The sequence below is a fragment of the Euleptes europaea genome, chromosome 5 (genome assembly GCF_029931775.1).
Source record: "Euleptes europaea isolate rEulEur1 chromosome 5, rEulEur1.hap1, whole genome shotgun sequence".
In the NCBI taxonomy this organism is placed as follows: domain Eukaryota; kingdom Metazoa; phylum Chordata; class Lepidosauria; order Squamata; family Sphaerodactylidae; genus Euleptes; species Euleptes europaea.
In genome coordinates, this window is record NC_079316.1 from 19,949,808 (window position 1) to 19,964,101 (window position 14,294).

The following is a 14,294-nucleotide window of genomic DNA, read 5'->3' on the forward strand; positions in this document are numbered from 1 at the left end:
AATGCTGTCTCCCCAGTCAACGCAAAACTGAAGTTAGGTAAGCCTCCAGTTATGGAACCCTCTTTCCCATACCAGCTGTTCTCTGCAGGAGAAAAAAAAAACACTGCTGCTGCTTTCGTACAAAACAATATATTTTCAACAATGCACTTTCCCTAACAACTCATGCACTACCTACGCTCATCCCTTGCACTTTTCTGGTCACATACAGACAGATCTGGAAAGCACACATTCTCTGCACTGGAATGCCTCACTTGCCTACATTATCAAGTTTCAAAAATCTAGCATGTATTATAAATCACCTCCCCTCTCTCATGATTGAATTTGAAACACACTTTCTCCAGATTGGCTCCAACAATCGCCATGCACAGTTACACCATGCCAAACTGTTTCTGTACTTCTCACACTCCACAGCTGCTTTGGGAATTTAGAGCCAGCTGTTTCGTGGAGGACACCTATCCACAGCAAACCAACTCTTACCCCCAAAACACCCAGAAATATAAAAATACATAATATCACACCTACTAGACCAGTGGTTCCCAAACTTTTTGGGCCACCGCCCCCTTGGTTCCACAAAATCAATCCCAGCGCCCCCTATCCTATTCTATCCTATAAAAAGCATTATTCAAAATAGGGGGTTTGCATGATTCACTAAAGAAGTTAATAACAATAAAATTTCAAAACAGTAACAATTAATTGCACATCGATTCAAAATCAAATTAAAACTTTTCAGTTGAAATTTATTCAGCAAAACTGATGAACTTGATCCAGTGGTACCAGCTCTTCAAAGTCTGGAAAAATATTCTGATAGTTTCCACCAAATTTGCCAGCATGGTGCTATAGCTTGATCTATTGTAAATTAGTGAACAACACAGTTGAAGGGGCCCAGCTCTAGCACCCCCCTTGCTGCCCCCTTGACTCTTAGTGCCCCCCTAGATAATCCCACCCCCCCAGGGGGTGGTACTGCCCACTTTGGGAACCACTGTACTAGACTAAGGCCTCCTAGCAATACAGCTCCCTCCCTTGCAACCCTTATTTTCATACAGCAGTGGTTTTCAAACTCTACTCTCTAAAATAAACCTCTCCAGAAGTTTATCAGAGATTCCTCGACAAGATGACAGACAACCTTGCCCCAAAAACTTGCTCACTACTATGAAATCTTCCACTGCAGAGCACAGACTCAGAAGATTTTTTTTTATGCTATCAGTTTCGTTAGCAGTTTACACAGTGCAATCGTGAGATCCCACAGGCCTGTCCAGAGCACTGCATGAACTGTGTGCACACCTTAGACGATTTCCCCAGAATCCTCTGCTACACACAGGGGTACCGCCAACAGACAACACGGGAAAGGCTCCCTGGAGTTAGAAAATTTGACAAGTGTCCTTCAACAAAGACCTCCACGTCCCACAAATTCTCCATCTCCCCTGATTCTCCTACAACCACCGCCTCACCCCATCATTGTTACGTTATTATATAACCCCCCCAGAGTATCTCACATTCCCCCCCCCCCCACCGTTCCCTAGTGAGACCTAAACTTTGTACAAGGGGACCCTGCCAACCTTTTGCTCACAGACCCACTTATCAGATCCAGTCTCGGGCTGCACCGGCGAGACACGGTGTGCTGAATCACTCCAGGAAGGTAACTGCTAAGAGCCCCGTGCACGCCAGACTCCTCTGCATCCTCTCCTGGGGAGGGGTGCTTCCTGCTCGCCGTTTTGGCCACCCTTAACATTAATGATAGTAGAAAAGAGCAAGAGTCCAGTAGCACCTTAAAGACTAACCAAAATGTTTTCTGGCAGGGTATGAGCTTTCGTGAGCCACAGCTCACTGAGCTGTGGCTCACGAAAGCTCATACCCTGCCAGAAAATATTTTGGTTAGTCTTTAAGGTGCTACTGAACTCTTGCTCTTTTCTACTACTGCAGACAGACTAACACGGCTACCCACTGTGAATAATAATGATGATATATATTTTTTTAAAAGCACCCTGCCCTGCCAGTTCCTCCAGCCCAATCTTTTACCCTTGCGGAATTTCGCTTCCTGGCTCCGAATTAAAAACTTCTTCGAAGTGAGCTGTGGCTCACGAAAACTCATACCCTGCCAGAAAACATTTGTTAGTCTTTAAGGTGCTACTGGACTCTTGCTCTTTTCTAATAATGATGATGATATATATTAAAAATAAAAATAAAAGCACCCTGCCCTGCCAGTTCCTCCAGCCCAATCTTTTACCCTTGTGGAATTTCACTTCCTGGCTCCGAATTGGAAACTCCCTTCCCTGGTTGCTTCAGAGACGAACCTGCTGCTACAGACTCTCCTCCCCCACGTCGGGTGAGGAAGGTTAAGTCTAGTAGAGGAGAGAGAGAAAGAGAAAGAGAAAGACGGCGGGGGGGGGGGGGTGAGGCTAGGCCGTGGAGTCTGCCAAGACGCCCTGCTTGGGCTCACCCTCCCGGCTCTCTATCCCCTCCTCCTCCCCTGACCGAGGAGGTTAGCAAGAGCAACCTTCCTCTAGACCTCAAGCGTGTTGTGTTATCATTATTTTTTAACTGCTCTCAAGGAAAATCCTTTCTGGGCTTCTTTTTTTTTTTAAAAGCACGCCAACATTGCTCCTTCCCTGCAACACACACAAAGTAACCATTACTTACCCCCACCCTGCCACCCCCCAAACACCCACAAGGGTTACTCCACCCTGGGTGGGTGAGATTATATAGGGGGGCACTAAGAGGCAAGGGGGGTGCTAGAGCTGGGCCCCTTCAACTGTGTTGTCCACTAATTTACAATAGAGGAAGCTATAGCACCCTGGGGAGGGGTTATCTAGGGGGGCACTAAGAGGCAAGGGGGGTTGCTAGAGCTGGGCCCCTTCAACTGTGTTGTTCACTAATTCACAATAGAGGAACCTATAGCACCCTGGGGGAGATTATCTAGGGGGGCACTAAGAGGCAAGGGGGGGGGGCTAGAGCTGGGCCCCTTCAACTGTGTTGCCCACTAATTTACAATAGAGGAAGCTATAGCACCCTGGGGGGGGGTTTATCTAGGGGGGGCACTAAGAGGCAAGGGGGGTTGCTAGAGCTGGGCCCCTTCAACTGTGTTGCCCACTAATTTGCAATAGAGGAAGCTATAGCACCCTGGTGGGGGGTTATCTAGGGGGGCACTAAGAGGCATGGGGGGGTTGCTAGAGCTGGGCCCCTTCAACTGTGTTGCCCACTAATTTACAATAGAGGAAGCTATAGCACCCTGGGGGGGGTATCTAGGGGGGGCATTAAGAGGCAAGGGGGGGTTGCTAGAGCTGGGCCCCTTCAACTGTGTTGTCCACTAATTTACAATAGAGGAAGCTATAGCACCCTGGGGGGGTTATCTAGGGGGGGCACTAAGAGGCAAGGGGGGTTGCTAGAGCTGGGCCCCTTCAACTGTGTTGTCCACTAATTTACAATAGAGGAAGCTATAGCACCCTGGGGGGGTTATCTAGGGGGGGCACTAAGAGGCAAGGGGGGTTGCTAGAGCTGGGCCCCTTCAACTGTGTTGCCCACTAATTTACAATAGAGGAAGCTATAGCACCCTGGGGGGGTTATCTAGGGGGGGCACTAAGAGGCAAGGGGGGTTGCTAGAGCTGGGCCCCTTCAACTGTGTTGCCCACTAATTTACAATAGAGGAAGCTATAGCACCCTGGGGAGGGGTTATCTAGGGGGGCACTAAGAGGCAAGGGGGGTTGCTAGAGCTGGGCCCCTTCAACTGTGTTGTTCACTAATTTACAATAGAGGAACCTATAGCACCCTGGGGGAGATTATCTAGGGGGGCACTAAGAGGCAAGGGGGGGGTTGCTAGAGCTGGGCCCCTTCAACTGTGTTGCCCACTAATTTGCAATCGAGGAAGCTACAGCACCCTGCTGGCAAATTGGGTGGAAACTATCAGAATAATCTTCCCAGGCTGTAACGACCCGGGCGGACCCAGGGCTGTCCCTCCCCCACCCCCGGGGACCATGCCCCTCCCCCCCCCCAAAAATCCTGTATTGCATTATTGTATAAGCTTCCCCCTACCCACGCCCCCACCCCCATTCCCCACGTGCTGCCTCCACACGCCCCCCGTTTGGGGAGTTGTCTGCGGGAAGCGTCCTTTCCCCCACCCCACCCCCTTACCGTGCATTGCATGGCCCCCCCTCCCAAGTCGGGCGCTCCGGCTGTCCCCGGCGCTGGAGCAAGCACCAGCCGCCGCTGACGCACCGCCCACCCGTGACCTCACTGCAGAGACAGAGGAGGCGGCGGCGGAGGAGGAGGAGGAGGGGAAAGAACCACCGCCACTGAGACGGCGGCGGCGCGCGGGCACGAACCCGCCGGAAGCGCGCGCCCGGCCGAGCCCTCCGCGCGACAGTCCCCGCCCACTGTCTGGGCAGGCAGCTGGCTGGCGCGGGCTGGGAATGTGTGTGTGTGTGTATTTTTATACACGCAGGAGAAATGTATCTCCTGAGCCTGTGCACACACGCTCACAATCAATAAAAAAAACCGCTGGAGGTTTTAAAGCACAGGCCACCTTGAAGGGTCAGGATGTGTCCCCTGGCCACCAAGACTAGATTAATTCATTTTTTTAAAAAAATACAATTTTTTTTATTGTTTTCTCGTTTTATACATCACCAATCCATTTCCTTTCCTTTTATCCCTTAGAAGCTCCTTGATCCATTGATCTTGAGCAGCATATATCTAGTGCTGGAGGGATATAAGGACTGAAACAAATCTTGCCACTGACAATGTAGCCTTGGGGTCCCTGTCGCTTAGTAAAAAAGGCATTATGTCAGTCACAGAGGCACTGGATTTGTATGTTAAAAGGGGGGGAATGCAGTGCGATCGAAGTTCCTCGTAAAAGCGGCATTCCAAAAGGGCATGGGCTAATGTGTCAATAGAGCCAGAAGAGCAAGGGCCGATCCATTTCCATTAAGGCTTTAACCATGTAAAATAAAATCTATAAAAATTTCCAATCTAGAAAAATAAAAACGGACTTCCCCTTCGCTCTCTTCTGTCCAAAATTGAATTGTGTATATTGTTTCTTGTGGGTTATCCGGGCTGTGCGACCGTGGTCTTGGTGTTTTCTTTCCTGACGTTTCGCCCGCAGCTGTGGCAGGCATCTTCAGAGGAGTCACGCTGAAGGACAGCGTCTCTCCGTGTCAAGTGTGTAGGAAGAGTAATATATAGTCAGAAGGGGGTAGGGTTTGAGCTGAGTCATTGTCCTGCAAAAAGTATCAACAATAATGTGCTAATCATTGTCTTGTAAGTTAGCACATTATCTTGATACTTACAGGACAATGATTAGCACGTTACCTTTGATACTTTTTGTAGGACAATGATTCAGCTCGAACCCAACCCCTTTCTGACTATATATTACTCTTCCTACACACTTGACACGGAGAGACACTGTCCTTCAGTGTTACTCCTCTGAAGATGCCTGCCACAGCTGCGGGCGAAACGTCAGGAAAGAAAATACCAAGACCACGGTCACACAGCCCGGATAACCCACAAGAACCAATGAACTCTGACCGTGAAAGCCTTCGACAATATTTTAAATTATGTATACTTTTGCTAACAGTATACTCCCTCTCTACTCAGTTATTTTATAAGTATCTTATTTTATCTAATTAATATACCTGTAATCATCCTAATATTATCACTATACCAAATAACTATAAGGGATTAAATCGAAGAGTATCCTTTAAAATAACCCATCAAAAAATATTTTTCACAATAAATTCTCCACATCTCCCATTCCCCCCAAAATTGTACATTATCAGTACAATATAAGCAATATATTGTACAATATAAGCAGTAAATTTCGCCATCTCCATCAATTCCATCATCTTGTATATCCAGTACTTTTTGTCCGGTAAGGACTAGATTAATTCATGACATCGTATTCCCTATTACTATGTATGGGTGTGAAAGCTGGACAGTGAAGAAAGCTGATAGGAAGAAAATAGATTCCTTTGAAATGTGGTGTTGGAGGAGAGTGTTACGGATACCGGGGGACTGCCAAAAAAACATATCAGTGGGTTATAGATCAAATCAAGCCTGAACTGACCCTAGAAGCTAAAATGACTAAACTGAGGCTGTGATATTTTGGTCACGTCATGAGACGACAAGAGTCACTGGAAAAGACAGTCATGCTAGGAAAAGTTGAGGGCAGCAGGGAAAAGAGGAAGACCCAACAAGCGATGGATTGACTCAATAAAGGAAGCCACGGCCTTCAATTTGCAAGATCTGAGCAAGGCTGTCAAAGATAGGACATTTTGGAGGACACTGATCCATAGGGTCGCCATGAGTCGGAAGCGACTTGACGGCACTTAACACACACACACACAGATGGCCATCTGTCAGCAATGCTGATTCTATGACCTCTTAGGCAGATCGTGAGAGGGAGGGCATCCTGGCCATCTTCCGGGCATGGAGTGGGGGGGGGGGGTTTACTGGGGGTGGGAGGGGGGAAGGTAGTTGTGAAATTCCTGCATTGTGCAGGTGGGTTGGACTAGATGACCCTGGTGGTCCCTTCCTACTCTATGATTCATCACAGAGCCCTAATTTTTACCTAGTTGTTTTCTGTTGCCCCAAAAGGTCGGACCAGAACCAGTGGGTTTAAATTAAATCAGAACAGTTTCCATCTAGACATTAGGAAGAGTTTTCTAACAGTTAGAGCGGTTCCTCGGTGGAACAGGCTTCCTCGGGAGGTGGTAAGCGTTCCTTTCCTAGAGGTTTTTAATCAGAGGCTAGATGGCCATCTGTCAGCAGTGCTGATTCTATGACCTTAGGCAGATGATGGGAGGGAGGGCATCTTGGCCATCTTCTGGGCATGGAGTAGGGGGTCACCGGGGGTGTGTGTGGGGGAGGTAGTTGTGAAATTCCTGCGTTGTGTAGGGGGTTGGACTAGATGACCCTGTTGGTCCCTTCCAACTCTATGATTCTATGCTGCTATCGTACTGCCCTTGTGCAAATCTATGGTGAGGCCGCACTTGGGATACTGTGTGTACAGTTCTGGTCACCACACCTAAAAAAAAAAAAAAGGGATATTGCAGGGTTTGAGAGGGTGCAGAAAAGAGCAGCCCAAAGGATCGGGGCTAGAGCAACAGCCCTGTGAGGAGCTGTTAAAACACTTAGGGCTGTTTAGCCTGGAAAGAAGGCGGTTAAGGGGAGACATGATAGAGGTCTATAAAATTATGCATGGTATGGCGAGAGTGGACAGGGAGAAGCTTTCCTCCCTCTCTCATAATATTAGAACGGGGGGGGGGGTGGTCACCTGCTGAAGCTGGAGGGTGAGAGATTCAAAATTGATCAAACGAAGTATTTTTTCACACAATGCATAGTTAAACTGTGGAACTCCCTGCCCCAGGATGTGGTGATGGCTGCCAACCTGGAAGGCTTTAAGAAGGGAGTGGACATATTCATGGAGGAGAGGGGTATTCATGGTTATTAGTTGGAATGGATATTAGTCATGCTGCATGCCTGTTCTCTGTAGTATCAGAGGAGCATGCTTATTATTTTGGGTGTGGTGGAACACAGGCAGGATGGTGCTGCTGCAGTCGTCTTGTTAGTGGCTTCCTAGAGGCCCCTGGTTGGCCACTGTGTGAACAGACTGCTGGACTTGATGGGCCTTCGTCTGATCCAGCAGGGCCTTTCTTATGTTCTTATTAAATGTATATGCACATTCAAATATATTAAACACATACCACTATTTATAAAGGTGCTCGTGCAAGAGAGGACACGAGGCCCGCTCTTCCCTTTCCCAAGGCGCAAAAATGCCCCAAATGTCGTCTGCTTTAGCCCTACAATCATCTCCCCAGACGAGCTCTCACCCTCGCCTAGCATGCTCTCTCCGCCCTTTCTCCTCACTACGCTTTCACCTCAGCTTCCCCACCTCAGACGGTTTTCTTTCCCCCGCAGACCCGTCGCTTTCACTTCTGAATTGTTGTTCTTCTCCCCACCCTCTTCCACGTATGTCTCCCCCTCTCACCCATAAATTCCAGCATGTGTCTCCTGGCCTGTCTCTGGCTTTAGGCCACACGCAGCTTGTTTGTTTATTCATCGATGCGATTCAGGCCCTTGGTACCGAATTCTCTCCTTCCCACCCTCCTGTAAGGCTTCCCCCTCCATCTCTGCCTCATATAGGGTTGCCAACCTCCAGGTGGTGACTGGAGATCTCCCGCTATTACAACTGATCTCCAGCCGATAGAGATCGGTTCCCCTGGAGAAAAACGGCCGCTTTGGCAGTTGGACTCTATGGCCTTGAAGTCCCTCCCCTCTCCAAACCCTGCCTTCCTCAGGCTCCACCCCAAAAACTTCCTTCCAGTGGTGAAGAGGGATCTGGCAACCCTAGCCTCATAATTCCCTCACTAGCATTGCCCGTGGGTTCCCACATTGCACAGAGGTAACCCAGCTTTTGCTACGTAACACAGAATGTGGGTCCTAAGGAGCAGGGGCTAATCACCTGACCTGTGCCCTTCCTGCATGATAGTTTGCAAACATGTTGTCACACCCACACTTCTAGCATTTTACACATTACGATGTGTGAAATGTCCCCAGGGAGCCCACATTAAGTTCATGTGTGTGTGTAAAGTGCCATCAAGTCACAGCTGACTTATGACAACACAGGGTTTTCAAGGCAAGAGACTAACAGAGGTGGTTTGCCATTGCCTGGCTCTGCATTACAACCCTGGCATGCCTCGGTCGTCTCCCATCCAAATACTAACCAGGGCCAACCCTGCTTAGCTTCTGACACCGGACAGGATCAGGCTAGTCTGGGCCATCCAGGTCAGGGCCATTAAGTTCATACAGGTCAGTTTTAATAATGTCATTTCATTGGCTCTATTCAGACAGTTGCCCTGAATCTAGGGTTGCCAGGTCCCTCTTCGCCACTGGCGGGAGGTTTTTGGGGCAGAGCCTGAGGAGGGCGGGGTTTGGGGAGGGGAGGGACTTCAATGCCATAGAGTCCAATTGCCAAAGCAGCCATTTTCTAGAGGTGAACTGATCTGTATCGGCTGGAGATCAGTTGTAATAGCAGGAGATCTCCAGCTACTACCTGGAGGTTATATAAATCGAGTCACATCTCTATACCAATAGGGTCAGTATAAATTTAGTATAGGAAAATCAGAACACAATTCAAACAAAAAGGTAAGTAAAATATGACATAAATTCTATGATACAATCCAATGCAACACTTGTAGGTCTTCAATAATATATTATGGACAATTCCACCAATAATACACAAGTAGAAAGCGTCTCTGTTATTCTCCTCTACTACAAAGTACAAATTTTCAAATCTGATCCACAGAATAATGAAGCCTATACGGAGCTGGCTGAACCACAGCGTGTCCATATCACAAGTTCCGTGGCTCCGCAGTGTTGAGTTGAATCAGTCTCTGAACGCTGGGATAAGACGAAAAGCACACAAGGTGCAAAGGCGCACACAAGATGCACACAAAGGTGCATAGGAGCACACAAAAATGCACATGCACAGACGGCCTTCCCAGGTATCCTGCCGTTTCGAATCCAAGGGTTTTGTCAATGTGCACTGTAGAATATCTTACAATCATCAGTCATTTATTAAACCTAATTGTGTGTTGAAGCGCCGCTAATGCAGTCAGGTTTGTGGTAAGTGGGCGGTCAGAATTTAGAATTGTGTTCTGATTTTCCTATGCTGAATTTATACTACCTGGAGGTTGGCAACCCTATCTGAATCTCCATCACTTTTCAGGATTAGCTGAAGGCGTTTTGGGAACTGAAGAAAATCACATGACATACCCATGCATGATGCTAATTTAGGGCAGGGCTCCCCAACGTGGTGCTTGCCAATACCTTTTCTGGTACCCACTTGGTGCGCTTTCAGAAAGTGGGCAGGGCTAGGTGGGCTTTTGGCCAGCAGGGCTTCTGAGTGGCTGTGCAAGTAAAAAGTTATCCTGTTAAACAGAGCTTCTGCCGGAAGTGTTGAAGAGTTACTGTTGAGAGTTATATACAACCCCTCTCCTTGACATTTTGTGGTTGGCTTTGCTTCCTGTGGTAACCATTTTGTGATTGTGCCCACTGCCCTGTGTCAGAATGCCAAAGGTGTCCAGTGGCTCAAAAAGGTCGGGGACCCCTGATTTAGGGGCACCACATAAGAGCCAGCATGGTGTAGCAGTTAGACTGTCAGATTAGGATCTGACATCCCCAGTCTGCCCTGGGTGACCTTGGGCCGATCACACAGTCTCAGGCTTAGCCATCCTCACAGGCTTGGCGGAAATTTTGTAAGACGCTTTGAGTCCCCCATTGGGGAGAAAAGTGGAGGTATACATAGGGTTTCCAGCTTTGGGTTGGAAAATACCTGGAGATTTTGGCGGTGGAATCTGAGGAGGGTGGGGTTTGAGGAGGGGAGGGACATCAGCAGAGTACAATGCCATAAAGCCCGGCCTCCAAATCAGCCTACTCTAGTCACAGGGGGGAGGAATAGTCTCTGCGGAAAGAGGTATCCCTGGCCCAAGTATTGTGAGAGGATTACTTTAAGCGCTGTGAAGTAATTCCAAAGAGAGAAAAAGGAAGGGAGAAGGGAGAATCTCCATACTTCCTAGTTTTAGCCACCAGAGTATACCCATGAACCTCTGTGTGCAGGTTCTGGTACTAAGCTGCCATTTTCTCCAGGGGAATGGTAGTCTGCCATCTGGAGATCAGGTGTGATGCCGGGAGATCTCCAGGCCCCACCTTGAGGTTGGCATCCTTTGGTATACACAAAGTTAATAAATAAATACTTCCACGTGGATTGATATTTCTCCCACTATGACACCCAAGGTTGCCATGAGCTAATTTTATGGGAAAGCTTCCTTTGCCTACTTTTGTTCAGATTGCCTAGTTGAGGTTATATACGTGGGTTTATTAATTTACCCTTAGTTCTTATTAACAATCTAATGTATATTCTGGTAAAAGCCCCGCAAACAGATTTTTTCTAATCGCTCATTTCAAAATAATCTTATAGCCCTCCTCTTTGTTTGTCCCACAGTTTAAACACTTCACTCTTTTTGTGATCCATTACAATTTTAATTTCAGTATTGGCCGGTGATGGATCCGGCCTGGCAATTGACTCCACTTCCAGCGTTATTTTTAAAATACCCGCCTCTTGAAATTGATCTTAAAACACATGCATCATCATTCAAAGGTTATAACAGATGTCTCTCACTGCAATGATACACATCTGGCTTCACGGCTTCCAAGCTTTTGCTGAACAAGACTGCAGTAATACAGATCCATACTTAACCTTGAAAAATTTGCAGTCATCCTAATAGATGGAAGGACCATGTCTATGTACATGCCATCAAGGCACAACCAACTTATGGCAACCCCAGCAAGGGGCTTTCGAGGCTAGTGAGAAGATAGCTGAGGTGGTTTGCTATTGCCTTCCTCTGCAGAGTCCTCCTTGTTGGTCTCCCGTCTGAGTTCCTACCCTGCTTAGCTTCCAAGATCTGATGAGATCAGGCTATACCGTGCCATTCCACATCCCACTTGGACCATATATGTGCATAAGCAAGGCAGAATCGAATCTGATAGTAGGTACAGTAATGTGAAAACTGTCACCGATGTCAGAAAAGTACAGCTCAAACAATTTGGAGTGAGGTAGAAGGAAGCTTAACAGCTAACACCAAACACTAAAGTAGCTAACACCAAACACTAAAGTCTGTGGAAAGAAAAAATTAACCACAAGCTGCCATGATATTGCTTATTTTAGAGCTACTTCAGAAATTTCTTACTATGCGTGCATGTGGCAAACAGCTATAACAATCCCAACTCTGCAGTGCATGTATCCTTTGTTGCCCACACAGCTTATTTTTTTAGGTGTTCCTGTGAAATGTTGTAAGTACACCTTAAATACAAATGTGTGAAACAGCCTTTTAAATAATATCTAAAAACCAACTAGTACTAGATTGTAACTTTTCACATAATTTATCTCTTGAAGAGTCATGCTCGTACTTATGGTAGTTAGATAAGCCTTTAGACTACGCGTACGAAGAGCCATGCTGGATCAGGGCAGTGGCCAACCAGCGGCTTCACAGAGGCCAAGGTCTTCCCCAACATTTCTATCAGACCTAGATATTAAGAGGTTCCTGCCTAGGGTTGCCAGGTCCCTCTTTGCCACCTGTGGGAGGTTTTGGGGGCAGAGCCTGAGGAGGGTGGGGGGAGGGGCTTCAATGCCATAGAGTCCAATTGCCAAAGTGGCCATTTTCTCCAGGGGAACTGATCTCTGTCCGCTGGAGATCAGTTGTAATAGCAGGAGATCTCCAGCTAGTACCTGGAGGTTGGCAACCCTATTCCTGCCTCTGAATATGGAGGTTCCCTTAAGTCACCATGGCTAGCAGCGATTGATGGTCCTCTCCTCTATGAATCTCTCCAATCCCCTTTTAAAGCTCTCTATGCTAGTGGTATTCCTTTTGTCCATTCTAAAGACATTTAAAACTAGGGATTCACCAGGCCCAAGTGAGCCTATACCACCACCACCACAGTAAATGTCCTTATATGGATTTCCAGAAAATCCTCAGAGTTGTTTAATTCTCATAAGATTTGGGGCGGGGGGGGGGGGAACCCAGAAAGTTCCTTTAAAGAACCACTTTGTCAGTGGCACCCAGTAAAAACTCCACAAGGCATTCTTAAAATCTCTTTATAGCTCACCTTTCACATCTTTTAATGTAGTTTCTGGTAGGTGATGTCTCTCTCACCCACACATGAAAGGAGGAGTGAGACAACTGATCTGCATTTTTAATGCACAAGTGAAAATTGCCATTCCAAATTACTTCATGTTAAAGAGAGGTGTTGACTAGTGTTGTACAAAAACTTAAAATAACCTTCCTGTCGAGCTGGTTAGCATACATATGAAACCTGTTCTTCAATCTGCTAAAATGTATAGGAAATTTTGTCACACTGTTTTATGAATTAATTCAAATTATCATTAACATTGGTGAACATCCCTCTTTTCCTACAGCATACAAAGACTATGAATAATGAATGCATCCAACGGAATTCCTTGTGATTAAGCTATAGAAATATGATTGATTTATGAATAGGAAAAGTCCGAAACTGTCACAGAGTATTTCTTCCAGTTTCGGTCATCCACAGTTCCTCACTCCTTTCTCTTTGCCTCCCAGTAAGCTTTGGACAATAGCTGTCTTACACATTTTCAAAGGAATAATAGAACATGTGAGTAGGGCCAGCCCAAGGATTTTGGGTGTCCTGGGCTTGGGGTGCCCAAGCTTCTCCCCTCACACTACAGGGAGGAAGGAAAATTGCACCCACTCCCTTTGGCCCCAAACCATGGCAAGAAGCCACTGCCTGCTCTTTTCATCCCTGGCAGCTGGCCGAGGCCGGGTATGGTGGTGCCCACCCTGCTTGCTCTCCACCAGGATTCACAGAGGCAGGAAGATGCTTCCCACCCTCCTTGTCCACTGGCAGCCAGGTAAGGCTAGATGTCGCATCTTGCTGGCACTGCTGCTGGCCCTCATTGCCCCCACCCTCCTCAGGCCCCACCACCAAAATCTCCAGGTATGCCCCAACTCGGAGCTGGCAACCCTATCCACCCCCCACCCCCAATAGAGGCTAGGAAGGAGGAAGCAGGCTTCCCATTGATACGGTTGCCAGGTACCTCTTCACCACCAGCGGGAGATTTTTGGGATGGAGCCAGAGGGGGGCGGGGTTTGGGGGAGGGACTTCAATGCCATAGAGTCCAATTGCCAAAGCGGCCATTTTCTCCAGGCGAACTGATCTGTCGGCTGGAGATCAGTTGTAATAGCAGGTGATCTGCTGCTGGTACCTGGAGGATGGCCACCCTACCCATTGGCCACCCACTAGGCTTGGGGGCACTCCCCAGGGCAGACCCTGATGCTGTGGGTGGCGGAGGGGCTGTGGCAATCATCCTCAAAAGTCCCACCTCTTCACCAAGACTCTGAACCAATCCTTGTGGTTTTGGCCGCCTGCAAATCCAAGTGATTGTCAGCCAACCCGAGCCCCTGGAACTCTGCTGGATAGGAAGGGGTTAAGCCAGCCTCAACTTAAGTGGGGTGAAGAAAAACTTTCTTACTTTTTGCACAGGGATTTCGTGGCTCTGGATAAGAGCGTCAGCTTAGCTAGGCTTTTATTTGGCTTTTAGTTAGGGTTTGGGGTTAGCTTAGGGAAGAAAGCTTATTTTAGTGTGACAAATCAGTAAGGTTGCCAGCTCCGGATTGGGAAATACCTGGAGATTTTGGGGGCGGAGTCTGAGGAGGGCAGGGTTTGGAGAGGGGAGGGACTTCAATGCCATAGAGCCCGATTGGCAAAGCGCC